This window comes from Rhinolophus hipposideros, assembly GCF_964194185.1.
Source record: "Rhinolophus hipposideros genome assembly, chromosome: 3".
Lineage (NCBI taxonomy): Eukaryota > Metazoa > Chordata > Mammalia > Chiroptera > Rhinolophidae > Rhinolophus > Rhinolophus hipposideros.
In genome coordinates, this window is record NC_138049.1 from 95,830,720 (window position 1) to 95,848,296 (window position 17,577).

At 46.8% G+C, this 17,577-nt stretch overlaps 1 protein-coding gene across 1 annotated transcript in view; it reads right to left on the minus strand.

Moving 5' to 3' along the window:
• Nucleotides 1-14,678, minus strand: part of VEGFA (vascular endothelial growth factor A) — a 32,650-nt gene extending 17,972 nt beyond the window's left edge. Inside the window, exon 1 of the mRNA XM_081044359.1 lies at nucleotides 14,633-14,678. The gene's annotated coding sequence lies outside the window, so the exon portion shown is untranslated. The remainder of the gene's footprint in view (nucleotides 1-14,632) is intronic.
• Between the last annotated feature and the right edge of the window lie 2,899 nt (nucleotides 14,679-17,577).

The window sequence follows — 17,577 nt, forward strand, 5'->3', positions numbered from 1 at the left end:
TCCTACCCTTTCCATCATTCATGCCTCAGTCCTGTGTCCACCCCCTGGCAGTCTCCCCAGCAGCAGGAACAAGGTCTTTTTACAATTTACTTTTTTAGTAAATGTTTATTTGTTGGCTCCCGGCCCTCTCTCAGGCAGGCTTCCTCACCTAGACTCCATGCTCCAAGCTGCTCCATGGGATATGGAAGGGAAGCTGCTAAACTTCTTCCTTGCCCAACTTGGTCTGCCTCTCGCACCTCCAGAGCTCAAGATGTGGGCACCTTGGCAGAGACCCCCTGCATCGTCCCTACCCCGGGGCCAGCAGAGGCCAGAAAAGAGGCCCCCAGTGGCACCAGCTCTGTATCCCTTCTCTTCTCAGACTTCCTCGGCCCCTGGAGAGGCCTGAAGAGGAGGTCTTAGTAAAGGATCCTGAAGTTGGGAGGAGGATGGAGGGGTTCCAAGGAGGGGTGGCCATCAATTGTCACTTAATAACCACAGGACTCTCCCCCAACTTGAGCCCACCATCCCCCTTTGGTGGCGTTCAGCAATGTGTGTTACAATGGCCTATTTGAAGTTCCCTCTGTGAGCTCTGCCCAAGGCATCAGAGGAATGAGGGGAGCAGAACTGCAGCCTGGCCTGAGGGGTTTTAAGCACCCTTCACCAGAGTGGGGAGGGGTGTCCCATCTCCAACATTCATTTCAGAGACACAACCTGGTGATGACTTGGAGAAGAGGGGTTGATGCTTCATCCCCTCCCCCAATGTGGCCTCCCCAGCTTTCACAACAATACACTGTCATGGATCCAGCCAATGCCCACATTATCATCAAATTGAGAGCCCAATGCACCCGAGTCTTCAAAACCGGGAACAAGAAACCACACAGAACAAGGAACTAATCAATAATCATGAGACCAAATCTTGTCTCTATAGCACCTTCTCTTCCCACCGACTTAATCCACAAGCTTCATTCCACTTCTCTGCCCTCCTCGGGTGGTTTCAGGGCAGGGAATGTCAGGGCCGACTATCCCTCCAGAGACTCCCAAGGGCACGGAGGGACACAAGTTCATCCAACAACATGGTGGGGGGTGAGGCATGGAGCAGAGAACAGCCCAAACAGAGGTCATGCTGGGCAACCTCAGCTGCACTCCTGCCTGGGGAGGCCTCAGCCTCTGGCTCTGCGCAGTGCAGAAGGAGTCTAGAACGAAAGGGAAGGTGTTCCAGGTGAGGGGGAGTGGGAGAGAGGGGCAGAGGTGAGGTGGGGAAGAGTGTGACAGGTGGCCAGGCGCCAGCTGTGGGCCCAAACAAAGGAAGTAGTGATCAGGCCCAAGGCACAATAGTTGTACTTTGTCCTGAAGTTCTGTCACCTCTGATGTCCAGGGAAGCCCTCGCAGCCCGTGTGGGCGTGGGCAGTTAACCTCCAAATCCATGGATAAAGGGACAGAGCCCCTTCCGAGTGAGGGAGAGTCGCTGAGTCTTGCTGTTATCTAAACATTTCTCCAAGTGGTTTCTCTAATGGAAGGAAGTTCTTCTCCCTCACTTGATTCTCCGACCCCCATGTACAGAGAAGGACATGAATCTGATCCTCAGCAGGGGCAGAAACACAAACCTGTTGAACTGATGGAAAGAGAATTGGGTTGGTTCCCCTCAATTCTGTCTGCCTGTGGGTCTCTCTCTTTCTCTCTCTCCAAATAGACCTTCGCAACAAAACAATGGAGAGACAAAGCAAATGCCAAGGTGAAGGGCCTCTTTTCCAGTGCCAGCATCTTAGCCACATGCAGACCTGGAGGTTTGACTCCCGTGATGACAGGTAACAATGCCAATTTATAACTAGATGGGAGCTGAGGGAGCTGGAAAGGTCAACTCCCTTGAGGAGCCAGTCAGGAGAAGGAGGGTATGACATGGGGAGCAAGCAGGAGAGGGGGCAAAGGGGCCAGGTAGGGTTGCTGTCTAGGGGAGTACACTTACCCACGACAGCCCCCGCCCCACCAGCCAAGTCTCTGCCTCTCCTTCTTGGGCCTCAGTTTCATTCCCTAACACCAGCTGTCTCCCTGGATTGCGTCTGCCTGACAGCCCCAGGCCTGTGTACTTGCCGACCCCCCTGTCTTTGCGACCCCTCAAAGTCAGATCCCCATCCTGCCCATTGTTGTACCAGCCCACATCCCTTCTGCTGGGAAGAAAGTGATATCCCAAGGTGGCAGCTCCTAATGCTACATCCTCCCTTCCGACCAGGGTCCTCCCTAGTAGCAATTTCATTCCAACTTGTAGATTTTTTCCAAGGCCCACCAGGCACCAGGCACTGTGCCGATATTATAGGAGATACAGGGACACCTAAGTAAGACAGCTCAGCAGCTTTGGGTCTGAATGGACCCAAGTGGCACTCCTGGCTCTGCCACTTTTTAACTATGTGACCTTAGGCAAGTTACTCAACCTCTCTGACCGACAGTTCTCCTAGTCTGTAAATCAGGAGTGAAAATACCTGCCTGGTAGATTTGCTGCAGTCAAACTGGCTGGAATGGGCATCGGGAAGGTAATACAGGATATTTATTCCACGAGCAAGTATTAAACTCAGCCGATGAGCCCTGTTTGGGGCTGGGCCCTGGGGCTGCAACACTGTAGAAGGGGCTTTCTGGGTGGAGGTGAAATAAAGAATAAACTGAAAATAGAAACTCTCCAAAGGGAGCGCATAATTGCTGGGAGGAGGGGAAGCCTTCCTGGAGGAGGTGACACTTGAGTCTGGGTGGAAGAGCAGGAGTTTAGCCAGCTGAGTGGAGTGGGGATAGAGAACAGGCAGGGGAAGTGAGGTCTGGAGGCTTCTGATCGCTCACATAACTCTCCCCCTGCTCCTCTGATAGAGACTTGAGAGCTAGGCAGGGAAGGGGGTTAGGGCTTCTTCAGAAACATTCCCAGCCAAAGCCCACAGGGACAATGACATTCCCTCAGGGGGTGAGCCCCACGCTGGTTTCCCCGCCCTCTGGGACAACATGTCTCTGCCAGAGAATTTAAACAAACAACCAGACACTAGAGGTAGGTCCAGCCTGCACACTGAGCAATGCTTTTGTTTGCCCAGGGCTGAGAGGAGGAGGACAGAGGACAGCAGCCTGTGACAAGCACAGGTACACTCTGCTGGGGCAGGGCACAAAGCAGAAAGACCTTTTCTCCAGCTTTGTCTTCTCCCTATCCTCAGCAGGTGCCCAGAGCTTTCCTGTTGCCTGCCACAGATGTGTGGAGACTTGGAAACAGCACTGGGCAAAAAAGTCACATCTGCTATATGCTGTGTGACCTTGGCCAAGTGAGCACCCCTTTCTGAACCTCAGCCTACTCCTTGGTAAAAGCATGAGGTCACATTCCCTAAGCTTTAAGGCTCCATAACAGCTCCACCAAACACTCCAACTGAGATCACTGATGCAAAGGATCACATCTTCCAGAGTCTGTGTATTCTTAAAGGCTCCTAGAGAGGACAATGCTTAACTCAAAGAAATCCAGCACAAATAGTGAAATCTGAGGCACAGCACCAAGTGGTGCACCGGAGATGTGGTTCCAAGGAACTCTCAAATTCCAGCAGGTAAGGGACTGCTTTTTCTCTTACCTGGGAGGTCAGAACCTCTGTCCTTTTGGAAAAGACACTGGCTTGGTGAACCCTCACTGTGAAAAGGCCCCACTAACTCCCCTGCCCCACCTTCCACCTGCATAGCTTGCAATGGAAAAAGCCAGACAGTCGAGACTCAGTTTTGATTCACCACATCCAAGCTGGGACTTTGCACAAGTCACTTCATCTGTCTGAGCCTCAGTCTCCTCATCTGTAAAATGGGAGTCATGGTTCCTACATCCCAGGGTTATAGGGAGACAAAGTCTGCCCGCTGTATCCCAAGGATTCGAGGGATTCAGCATGGAGGAGTTTGGTATCTGCGGGGGGAGGGGGGGGGTTCCTGGAACCAATCCCCTGTGGATACCAAGGGACAGAGAATATTAAGCAAAGATCCTGACATGTAGTAAGTGTCACATAATGTTACTTTCCTTCCCCTTTTCTTGTCCCTACCCCTCTGTGTGAGCAAACTTTCAGGGGCTGGCCCAGTGACTCAGGTGGTTGAAGTGCTGTGCTCCTAACACTGAGATCTTTGGTTCGATTCCTACATGGGCCAGTGAGCTGCGCCCTCTATAGCTAAGATTGTGAACAACAGCCTAAGATTGTGAACCTCTCTCCCTGGAGCTGGGCTTTGGTGAGCAGCCGGAGGTTGGCATGGGCTGCCATGGGCTGCTGTCTGCTGCCGTGGGCCGTCTGTGTCGCAGTGAGTGGCCGGCAACCATCGTGAATGGCCAGCAGCCAGGGAGAGCTGCCGTGAGCTGCTGTGAGCGGCCGATCGATGACTGACTACCTCAGGCGGGGAGAGCACAAGGCTCAGAATACCAGCATGGGCCAGGGAGCTGTGTCCTACACAACTAGACTGAGAAATAACCGCCCAGAGTGGGGGGGGGGAGGCTGAAAAAGGGTGGGGGGGACTTTCAGAAAATGCACACCCACTATCATTTAGCTAAAGTCAAACAGAAAGAAATGGGGAAATGGGTTTATTCCATCCCCCTATTTAAAAAAAGAAAGAAATCACACAATGCATGCCAAAGATGACTAGGGGTGGGGGTATGTTGGCTTGGTTCCTGCTTTAGCCTTTCTTCGAAGCAACTGTGTGACCGGCTTGTCACTGAGTTGGCTGCTATGTAGGTTTCTTCAAGGAAATCCTGGAGGGAATGGGGGGGAGAGGGAGGGACCTAAAGTGCCCCCAACTTATTAGCAAGAAGTGTCCTTTTTTTCCTCCCCTAGTGAGCCCCTGGGCCTGAGCTGGAAGCCCAGCCCATGACCCAGGCCCCCTACTATGGTTCACAAAGATAAAGCCAGTTAATGATTGGCCCCCTGAGAGGAGTCACCCCCACCATTCTGCCTGCCTTCCCACATCCAGAAGTGTAGGCCAGGCCAGGAGGAGTGAGGAAGACCTCCCCTCAGTTCCCAGGAGCAGCCTGGCGTAATGTCCTCGACATAACCAGTAAAGCAGACAATCAAGGGGTATCTGTGTGAGAACATCAGACTGTGTTCCTGGGCGCCTTGGGGGGGCCTCAGAGGTGGGGCAGGTGGGGGAGGGCTGGGAGTGGGCAGACACAGCATACCCAGTTTTATCTGCCTCACTGATTGGAGTTTTACTCAGGATTTCATTTGAAGAAAAGGCTCCACTGCTAAAGAAGAAGTTTGAAAATCCCTTCACTGGCCAGATGAGCAGAATGAGGCCCAGAGTTGTCTGAAGCCATACAGCTACACAGAAGCAACACCTACACTCAGATCTCTTGACTTAGAGCTTGGTGCCATTTCTACCTCTCCAAGGGCCACTTAATCACTTACTCCGAGTCCAGCACGAAGCTAGGCACCTTTGAGATACACAGGGCTTCTGCCCCCAAGAGCTGACTAGCGAGCTGGGGAGGCAGGCGGTGCCTAGGAAGGGTACTGGCACAAGGTGCCATGTACAGCTGGTCAGTCAGCTGCTGGGCCCAGGGCTCCAGTGTTTGCTCCTCCTCCCTAGGTGGAGGGGCTCAGTAGTACTCTTCAGAGGGTACAGATGGTGTGAACCATGCCCTCCTGAGGTCCCCTGGATGGTCCTAAGCACCAGGAAAGGTAGGGTAGGGCACGCTCTAGGCTGCTGTGCCTGCTGCCAGCTTCCCCAAGACCCAAAACCTGGCCCTGGGCAGCTCCAGCTCTGACACATCTGCCCCCCCCCCGCCCCCCCGCTCAGGATGATGGCTAAAATATTTAACTTCCATTATGGCCTGGGCACAGTTTACATAGAGCTGGGGACATCTGCTGAGCTATGCAGAAACCCCTCAGTTTCCGGATAGTGGGGAGGTCCAAGGGACCCAAGAAGGGACTGCGATGGCCAGAGAGACATACAGGGGGTCAGGGGCTGGAACAGCAGCTATTTACCAATCAGGTGGCTGTGCTGGGCTGTACCAGTTGCATGTCTGCCCTGCCCCAGTCCACTCTCGACTCTAGGCTGGAATGTGCAGTTCCCAGCTGAGAATGAGCCTGTCTGGGGCCCTGTTCTACATGCCTCCATATCTCCTCCACTCCTGGGAAGACCAGGCCAGGACTCCCCCTACTTTCCATACATAAGTGTAGCCCACACCCAACATAGCAACGACCTCACCGCTGTAGCCACTGTTGAAAAAATGGCGGACACGGGCAGCCCCAAACCTGGGCTGGAATTGCAATCCCCAGTACCCAGATCACAGTTATGAACCATCAGAGCATTTTCCTTTCCCTTCGTCTCTCTCTTTCCTTGGCTATCACTATCCTTCCTCTCCTCCTTCACTCTCCCTCCTTTCTCTCAGCCCCCACTGTCCCAGGGGACCTCCTGGCCAGTCCTGTTGGCTGAGTGCCGTTCTGTGTGCCTGTGAGAAGCCTAAACTTCTCAGAGCCCCCTCAGAGGTGACTGTCCACCACTCCCCCATTCACTATTGGGGGCCAGGTTAGGCAGTGCGGGACAAGCAAGAGGGAAAGATGGTCTTCACCTCTCCCCAGTTCCCAATGGCCCTCCGGGGACTAAGGCTGAACCTGCAGAAGGGAGGTTTCTGAGGAGATGGGACAGTTTCCTGCTCATCTGGATGCTAGGGGAGTTGAGTGGCAGCTCTAGAAAGAGCAACGAGTACAGTGAGGGGCACCAACCCCTTCCCCCAATACACTGGCATGAGCTGAGGCTTTAAAGAGGACAGAGGTAGGCACAGTGAGTCAGCCTCTGACATTGCCCTGTAGGAGCTGCTCCCCCACTACGTGACCCTCATCCACCAATCTCCTCTCCATTGCTCCTCAGATCTCCAGGCTGAAGGCCACAGGGACTAATAAACCACAGGCACACCACCGCCACCACCCCCACCCATGACGGGGCCCCTCAGAAAAGAGAGGAGTGTTCTGAGAAATCCAGCTGCTCTAAGCAAACTGACCAGAGCTGTGCAGAGTCTTGATGTGCCCCCCAATACCACCACAGGAGTTACCTGGAAAGCCCCTCATACAAAGAATGTCTATACAGCCCTGCCATTAAGCAGTGCTGCTGCCTGAGCAGCTCCTCAGATGTGTGGGGCTGTGCTGGTCAGAACAACTAAGTTCAAAACCAGGAGCTGTCACTGCCTTGCTGTGTGACCTGGAACAGGGCACTGCCCGTCTCTGGCCTCAACATCCTCTCCAGAGAGTAAAGGGTGGACTGACTTCTAAAGCCCTGTTAGGGCTCTCAGTCCATAGCTGTAGGGGATGGGGAGCAAGCAGTAAGGATGTAAGCTGTGGACACTCTGGCCCGTGACCTGGCTGTCTGAAAGAGATGGAGGGAGGACCAGGGAGCACCACTTGGGACCACATTTTAGAGATGCTGTAAAAATTACTGGAGTATAGGTGGGCAGGAAGGCAAAGAAGAGCATACTCTTCAGTTCGTTGTCTGACCTACAGCCTGAGTTTACCCATTACCGTCAACCAGACCAGCTGGGATTGCAGCAAGAAGGATTTAAGTTAGATAAGCAGAGGCCTACCAACCTCATCATCTCTGGGGGGTTTATGGGATGATAGCAGCAGGATGTTTATCTAGAGGTCTCTAGGCCCATTCATGGCCTGGATGAAATGTCAGGGGGTGGGAGAGAAGGGGAGAGGAAGGGAAGAGCAAGGAGGAGAGGACAGACAGGATGTCAGCTCCCAGGCCTCCCTCTTTAGGAGAGGAGGTGGGTGGGGTGCCTGTGTCTCTGATCTGGGAGCTGAAGTGGGGGAAGGAATTTGTCAGGGGTGTGGTAGGGCCGAGAGCAGGGCAGCAGGGGAATGGAATGAGAAGGCTGTAAAGTGGCAAAGCAAGTGTTTGTGGGAAATGGAGAGAAAGACCCTTTCTTGATGGGAGGGGATGAGAGAGCACCTCAGCCCTAGGCCACGTGCCCCAGCACCCCCAGCCACACTCCAGGCACAACAGGACCTTTTGAGGACGGGGCCTGTGCCTCCACTTTGACATCCACTTGGGCAGGAGAGCCCAGAGCCACTGTTTGAGAAAAGAGATGACACCCGCCTAGCCTGGGCCCAGGCACTGCGGGGCGTAAGACTGGGGGTGTCCCAGCACAGACTGTGAGGATAAGGGTCCTTCCCCCCAAGACTTCCAGGATACTCAAGCCAGTCCTGCTTTTTCTCTGGGTATCCCCCCACCTCCATTACCTGGGGGCACCTGATAAGGCTCTAGGAGAAGTTCTGCCCTTGCTCTACTACTGGCCTGGCACTTGGGCTGGTCAGACAATTCTGTGACTCATTCCATAGACCCTCTTCCTCCTCTATCCCAAAACTAGGACTCTCTGGTCTCCTAATGGAACTGAGGCTGAAAAACCACCCAGGAAGCAAGTCCCTCTTTCCCTCTATATACCTTTTCTTTTGCTGCAATGAGGACCAGGTAAGGAAAAGAATGAGCAAGAGAGTGGGGCCAAGCCCGCCCCCCCAAATGCCTCAGCCAAATAATGGACAATTTGAGGTGAGGCCAGGGTACCTTGATGGGGCCAGGGGAGCAGATATGCAAACGATTTATGTATTACAAGGAAGCTGGGTAGGCCCGTCAATCTCCTCTGGAAGCCCAGGTCTCCAGCACCCAGTCCTTCAGCCTGGAAAGATTTAAGTGATTCCACACCTCTGTCCACTCTCCCAGGCTCTCTCCCCATGTCATCCTCCTCTTCCTTCTCTGTCCTAATCAACCAGGAGTTGAAGATTTCTCCCACCATCTTTCCAGGCTCTGTCCTCACAAAGCCACCTTGGGACACCCTCCTCAACTATCCTGTCCTCCTGGCCTAAAGCTCCTCTAGGGATTCCTGGCTGTCAGAGGACAGAGCCGCAGTTGTCCCCACCTCCCCCAGCGCTGGCAGGGACAGCCTCCAGCCTCCTTGAAGCTGCCCAAGGGGAAGATGAGAAGGGGAAAGGGGCTGACCAGCTGAGCCGGCAGGGTGCGGGCTATGGAGCAACTTTTCTGGTTCACAGAAGGAAGAACACTCCATACCTGCCCAGAGGTGAGGACCTTGAACCCCCCCTTCTGCCTGAGCAGACAGCACCACCTTGCTGGGCATTTTCCAGCAACAGGTTTCAGATGAAGTTGTTGTCTGACTATGGCCATCTTTCAGTCATTCTTGGAAGCCCAGGGCCCCCTCCTCAATCAAGACCCCTCCCGAGCACCTCACCCAGTGCCACCCCAAGCCTCTAGAGGGCGAGGGCGAGCAGTGCTGGACTTCCCAGCCCTTGGGGCATAACCAGGTGGCTCTCTTCACAGGCCTTTGGGACCAACCAGCTGCCCCCACCCCCTGGGCGTGGGGGAGAGGGCACCATGCTGGAGGCTGTGCTACCAGGTTCAGCCATCCAGGTGCAGGAGAGTATGAGCCAGGCCTGGGAGCGTGGCTGCTTGGAGGGTACAGGGACAAGAAGGGTGGGTGGGTTTAAACAATGGAAAGATTATCTGAGACCAAACCCTGCCCCCCCTGTTCAACTGGGGACAGAAAGGAGAGCAGTGGCCTGGTCCTAGAAATTTCTGCCTGACTTTGGAATAGAAGGGGCTTCTTGGTCCACACGGCAAAGCTGCAAAGCCTCCCACCCCCATTCAGGGTCACAACTAGGGCAAGGCAAGTGAGGCAGCTAGGGCACAAAATTCCAGGAGGTGCTTACTCTCAAGGGCAGGGCTGGCCCTGATAGTGATTGCCTGTTTAAATACTTCCCTGTCACCTCACTCCCCTCATCTTAGTCCCAGCCCTGCCCTCTGGGCTGCCAGTCCTGGGGACTAAAGCCACAGGAATATTTGAGGCAGAGGTGGGGTGGATGAGCAAAGAGGTTACTTTGTCACAGTGGACCTCTCAAAGGAAAGAACTAGCTCCTAGCTCAGCTAGAGGGGAGGGAAGCAAAGGCTGAGGAGGGACATAACTGTCTGTCGTCTGAGCCTGGGTCCCTGTGAGTATATTTGTGCGTGCAAATTGTGGGCCTTTCAGTTTCTAGCTACCGTGTTTCCCCGAAAATAAAACCTAGCCAAACAATCAGCTCTAATGTGTCTTTTGGAGCAAAAATTATTATAAGACCCTGTATTATACTAATATTATATTATATTATATTATATTATATTATATTATATTATATTATATTATATTATAATATATTTATTATATTATATTATATTACCTGGTCTTATAGTAAAATAAGATGGGGTCTTACATTAATTTTTGCTCCAAAAGACACATTAGAGCTGGTTGTTCGGCTAGGTCTTATTTTCAGGGAAATACGGTATGTGCCCTAGGGCAAGTTAACCAACCTTTCTGAGCCTGTTTCCTTGATAACTTGTGATAATAATATCTACATCATAGGGTTGTAGTGAGGATTAAGTGAGATAATATATGGAAAGAATGTAGCATAAGCACTTGGCCTGCACACAGGAGAGGCGAAATAGTGATTGCCATTCCCGTTGTTAATACTACGATGATGATGATGATGGGTGGCCCCAGCTTACTTTGAAGCCTTATTGCCCACTGCCTCCCGACTCATGCATCCCAATCCAGCCAGACAGGTCTTCTGACGGCCCCAAACACACACACTGTTTATTTCTTTATCCTGGTCTATGCCCCACCAGCCATGAAAGTGTAACCCCTTAAAACAGGAAGACTTCATGGATCAGTTCTGCTCAGTGAATTCCCCAAAATTCCTGCAGCAGGAGCTATCTCTGCCTCTCATGCCATCCTCGAATTGCTGTTCAAAGCATTTAACTTTGTGAGTGCGTGAGAAAGAGAGAGAGAGAGAGAGAGAGAGAGAGAGAGAGAGAGAGAGAGAGATCTCCAAGCACACTTACACAGGAGGGATTGTATTTTTCAGTGACCTCTATCCCCTCCACCGCAACCTAAGAACTAATACAGGCCTGCAGGTGGAGATATCCACACGTAGACTCTGTAAATGCCTGTGATAATAATGGTAGATACCGCCTACTGTGTGCCTTGTGTTATCTCATTAATCCCCACAAAACCCTGTGACGTAGGTTATCATTGTAAAACTTCGGCTTGGAGACTTTAAGTTGCCTAAGGTTATACAGCAAATGAAAAACAGAACTAAAAGCTGGGATTTACACTGGCTGGCTGGCTCCAAAGCCTACACTCTGGTTTGAGTAAAAGAATGAACCGAAAACCAGAATATCCTTTCTGTAGTCAAAGAAGGAAATAACAATAAAGCAAGGTGATATCAAAACTTCAACCAAATGCTTTCAGGGTTTCAAATCAGAGTCTGTTGGAGGTTGAGCCCCATCACACCCAGTTCAGAGCGAGGTCAGCGTACCTTAGTCGTTGCAGAAAGAGGCACCAGGTCTTCTTGCCTTACTTGGGTTTTAGAAAAAAAAAAATTAGCCAATGAGGTTGAAAAAAGTACTCATCCCAGAGTGAGTCAAAAAAAATCACTTACTTTAAAATCACTTACGTTGATCACTCAGTCACCAGAATGTTCTAATCCTCAGAATGATCCTAGCTTTTTTTTTTTTTTAATTTAGTCTTAACCTTTTTTTAAAAAAAATTTTATTAGGGAATATTGGGGAACAGTGTGTTTCTCCAGGGCCCATCAGCTCTAAGTCATTGTCCTTCAATCTAGTTGTGGAGGGCGCAGCTCAGCTCCAAGTCCAGTCACCGTTTTCAATCTTAGTTGCAGGGGGCACAGCCCACCGTCCCATGCAGGAATTGAACCAGCAACCTTGTTGTTGAGAGCCCACGCTCTAACCAACTGAGCCATCCGGCCAGAAGCTTAGCGGTAGCTCATTGTCTTCAATCTAGTTGTGGAGGGGACAGCTTACTGCCCCATGTGGGAATTGAACCGGCAACCCTGTTGTTCAGAGCTCGCACTCTAACCAACAGAGCCATCCGGTCACCCCAATCCTAGCTCTATTTTAACTGTCTGTAAGAAAAACTTATTTTCTCACCCTTTGTTGATCAATAATTTAACAACGTTTTGATAATTAAATTGGCAACTTTGGTCAGTCAGCATGGAGTAAGCACCAGAAAACCGCTTGCTGACTGATTTTCACGTATACCTCCATCACTCCCCAGCTGTTATAATAAAACTTGGCTATGGGGAATGTATGCCCTTCTGGCCTCCTTTGCCATTGTCCTCTTGTCGTTCTGCGGCTAAACTGACTTGGAATGTCTGCGCTATATTCCTCGCCCTGTGACTCAGTTTTCTTACCTGGGAAATGGAGATGTTATCGTTATCACTACCAACCCCACAAGGCTATGGCAAGGATCTAATGAGGGGATGTGTATAAAGCATAGGACTGGCATGGAGTAGGCGCATAATAAATGTTTGGGGCTGTTGATATTGCCCTTTCAAGCCAAGGAGAGACGCCCAGCTGCCTGACCCCACTCTCGCTGTAGGGAAGTTGCTACTCTTAGTACCCCTTCCCTCCTGCCTACATGGACCCCTGTCTCTTGCCCCTGCAGTCACACCTTGCCCCCCAAAGACTTAGAGTCATGCTCCATGGCCGAAAAGGCAGTGAGAGTTCACCCAGTCAACTTTATTTTTTCTGACAGGAAAATGATGAATGTCAAGGTTTCATCCTTGGAAATCTGCAGCCTAAATGGTTTGCCCCAAATCATACACTGTTTGCTTCCAAATTACCTGCAAAATCTCATACATCCAAAAATTGGGCCCTATATACCTAGGCCAACGAAACCAAGTTTACTCAAAATACTTTTGGACTTTATTTCTTTGTGTGAATTGACCTCAGACTTTGTTGCACACCAAACAAGGAAACCAATCTCATAATTTGATACCACACATTGTTTAGAAGCAAAAAAAAAAAAAAAAAAAAAGGTGTTGTCATTACCTGTTCAGTTCACTCTTCTAGGTCACATGTCTTGGCATTAAACACCTTTTGGCTCTTTCCACATACTTGTACAATTCAGTTTCCAAGGATGAAATCTTGACATTAATCATTGAGGAAAATTATTTTTCAGTTACAGTTGACATTCAATATTATATTAGTTTCAGGTGTACCACATAGTGGTTAGACAGTTATAACTTATGAAATGATCCCAAATAAGTCTAGTATCCATCTGTCACTATACATAGTTATTAAACTATTATTGCCTATATTCCCTACACTGCATTTTACATCACCATTTCTATTTTGTAACTGCCAATTTGTACGTCTTAATCCCTTTACCTTTTTCACCCAGCTCCCCAACCCTCTTCCCATCTGGTAACCATCAGTTTGTTCTTTGTATCTATGAGTTTCTTTCTGTTTTGTTTGTTAGTTTTTTTGATTTTTAGATTACTCATATAAGTCAAATCACATGGTATCCATCTTTCTCTGTCTGACTTATTTCATTTAGCATAATACCCATTAGATCCATCCATATTGTCACAAATGGTAAGATTTCATTCTTTTTTACGGCTAAGTAATATTCCACTATATATACCACATCTTCTTTATTCAAGCATCTATCAATGGACACTTAAGTTACTTCCATATCTTGGCTATTGCAAATAATGCTGCAATGAACATAGGGATAAATATATCTTTTCAAATTAGTGTTTTGGATTTCTTAAGCTAAATACCCAGAAGTGGGATTGCTGGGTCATACGGTAGTTCTATTTTTAATTTTTTTGAGGAACCTCCATACTGTTTTCCATAGAGGCTGCACCAATCTGCAATTCCACCAACAGTACACGAGAGTTTCTTTTTCCCACATCCTAGCCAACATTTGTTGTTTGTTGATTTACTGAAGATAGCCATTCTGACAGATGTGCTTTTAATTTGCATTTCTCTGATGATTAGTGACATTGAGCATCTTTTCACAAGTCTTGTGGCCATCTGTACACACTAAGGAAAAATTTTCATGTAATAATGGCTCTGAAGGCAGCTCATTTGTTGATGCATAAATTTAGTAAATATTTATTGATACTTCCTTATATACCAGGCTGTCTTTTGGAGGATGAAATACCACAGTAAACCAGATAGACACAGTTCCTGCCTTCTTGGACTGTACAGGTTAGCTCCTGAGCAGAGCATACATGATATATGGAACTGATAATAATAAAAGACTCTACTAATTGATTAAGGGACTTGGGGGGTGGGCGGGGGTGGGAATGGCAGCCTGAACACCTGTATCCATTGTTGCTCTTTCCTGAAACTCCACTAAAGCAAAGTTAAAGCCTTTCTAAAATTGTATTGTTTAAGGTATTCACCAACAACGGCAGGAGATAGGGGGCAAGGTGTAACTGCAGGGGCAAGAGAATGAAAGAGAAGATAACAGCAACACATTATGAGAAGCTATAAAGCAGGTGGGAGAGCGGTAAAGAACATGGAGTAGGAGATGAGGAAAGCCAAAACCATTTAATCTACACCCCAGAATCCCCGAAAGGCTCAGGAATTGGTGGCACTAGTTACTTCTGGAAGTGAATATAAGGGGGATTGAATAAATAAAAAAGACTGGTAGAAAGTGGTTTTAAAAGCAGTTAAATCCTCGGATTTTCAGGCAAAAGGCTGGAGGCTTGTTCCCTGGTGAGGGGAAAACAGAGGATCTTTGACAGGGGAACCCCAGGATAGTGAAGGCAGAAGTATCTTCCTGAAAATGTTCACGTAGTGAATGCTGAGACCTGCGTCCTCTTACCTCCTGAAATCCCAGACTGCCCTTCGTCCTCGAGGCTTGAAACTGGAGGATGTATCTCTGTGGAATCTGACCAACCTGAAAGGAAGAGAAGACCCAAAGATACTAATATTGGAGACTTCATCATGAAATATCCCAGTCAGTTTGATCACCTTACTGTGAGGCTCACAGATGACAAATCACACATGCTCACACACGTACATACACACACTTCCAAACAGCTTTTCAGATATCCACACTTAAAAAATAAGCAAACAACCAAGGATTATGAGACATCTGAAGAAAGCTTCTAACACACAAAAGACAGAGACCAAAACGGAACTGAACAAAAAATTACTTAGAGGAAGTCAAGACTACACAGCAAGACAAACGGTTAAACATAACAACACATTATCATTATATCCTGAGAATGATAAGAAAAAACATTGCAAAAATGAAGCAAAAACAGAATATTAGGTTGGTGCAAAAGTCATTGCGGTTTAAAAAGTCAAAAATAACTGCAAAAACTGCAATGACTTTTGCACCAATCCAACCCAATAGTATTTTCTAAAAAGAGAACAAAAGAGAAGTCTTGAAAAATCAAACATGTGCTAGCAGAAATGAAAAAAAAAATCCGTAAAAGTTTGGAAAATAAAACTGAGGAAATGTCCATAAAGTAGAGGGAAAATAACAAAAAGATGTAAAGGTATGAATGACTATACAATAAAATTGACCAGTTCAGACAATAATATACAAATAACAGAACATCCAAATAGTAGGAGAAACAGAGAAACTAAAGGAAAGACATCATCAATGTTATAATCTAACAAACTTTCCCAGAACTGAAGAATTCCTTAGAGCCCAGTGCAACGGATAATAATTTTTAAAAGAATTCAGTTGTTCATAACTAATCCATGGGAATACAATTAATTTTTGTATACCTGTCTTGTATCTTGCAACCTGACTAAATCCATTTATGAGTTCTAGCATATGACATCTGTTTTTCTACCTGGATGATCATGTCATCGGAAAATGACAATTTTACTTCTTCCTTTCCCATCTTAATGCCTTGTATTTATTTTTCTTGCCTTTTCGCACTGGTTAGAACCTCTGCTACAATGTTGAATAGAAACAGTATGAGTAGGTATCCTTGTCTTATTCCTGATTTTAAATCTTTCATCATCATAGGTTTTATGTAAAGGCTTATTATCAGGTTGTGGAAGTTCTTTTCTATTCCTGGTTTGCTGAAATTCTTTTATCTGGAATGGATATTGGATTTTGTCTGATGCTTTTCCTACATCTATTAAGAGGATCTCTTTTTTTTCTTTTTTAATTTAGTAATATAATGAACTACATTGATTATTTTTCATGTTACCAAACTTGCAACCCTAGGATAAATCCCACTTGGTCATGATTTATTATCATAGAGATAGACGTAGAGATAGAGATATAGAGATAGTGACAGAAACTCTATCTACAATAATAGAGTTAGATTCAACTTAGAAAAATTTTGTTGAAAAATTTTGCATCAATGCTCATGAGGGGTATATTGATCTATAGTTTTATTTTCTTGTAATCTTATCTGTTTTGGGGATCAGAGTAATGTTGGCCTCATAAAATGAGCTGGGAAGTGTTCTTTCCTCTCTAACCTTCTAGAAAAGTTTGAGTAGAATTGGTATTGTTTCTTCCACAAATGTTTGGCAAATTTCATCAATAAAGCCATCTGGGCTTGGATTTTTCTTTGTGGAAAGGGTTTTAACTACAAATGCAACTTTTTAAAAAATTGATATAGGTCTATTCAGGTTACCTATTTCTTCTTTTTTTATTATTATTTTAATTAAAGTTTATTGGGGTGACAATTGTTAGTAAAGTTACATAGGTTTCAGGTGTACAATTCTGTATTACATCATCTATAAATCACATTGTGTGTTCACCAGCCAGAATCAGTTCTCCTTCCATCACCATATATTTGATCCCCTTTACCCTCATCTACCACCTCCCTCCCCCCTTACCCTCTGGTAACCAGTAAACTATTGTCTATGTCTATGAGCTTTTGTTTCTCATTTGTTTGTCTTGTTTTTTTGTTGTTTTGGTTTATATACCACATATCAGTGAAATCATATGGTTCTCTGCTTTTTCTGTCTGACTTATTTCACTTAGCATTATATTCTCAAGATCCATCCATGTTGTCACAAATGGTCCTATATCATCTTTTCTTACCACCGAATAGTATTCCATTGTGTATATATACCACAACTTCTTTATCCATTCACCTATCGAAAGACATTTTGGTTGTTCTATGTCTTCTTGAGTTAACTTCTATAGCTTGTGTCTTTTAATAAAATTGTTTATTTCATCTGAGTTATGGAAATTATTGGAGTAAAATTATTCATAATATTATTTTATTGTCTATTTAATATTTGTATAATCTATAGTGAAGTCATCACTTTCATTCTTGATGTTGGTAATTTGTGTCTTCTCTCTTTTTTTCCTGATCAATCTGGCTAGTTTTATCAATTTTATTGACCTTCCTAAAAAACAGCTTTGGTTTCATTGATCTTCTCTAAGGTCTTTCTGTTTCCTATTTTATTAATTTTCCTTGATCTTTATTACTTCCTTTCTTCTGCTTACTTTGTGTTTAATTTGCTCTAGTTAAAGGCTTTTAAATACATTTAAAAATTCAAACTACAAACAAAAATAACCCAGAAAAAATTTTTCATCGATTTTGTGCTCTAGAATAATTTTTCCATTTCGAAAGCTCTCAGTAGGTATGAAAACACATCCAAAAATTAATTCATCAAATATTTATTGAGTAGTTACTATGTGTTAGGTACTGTTCTAGGCTCTGGGAATAGAATAGTGAATAAAACAAAGTTAATGCCCTCACTTAGCTTACTTCTAGTTGGAGAACACAGGCAATAAAAATATAATATGTCAGGTGGTAATAAACATTATGCAGAAAAATAAAA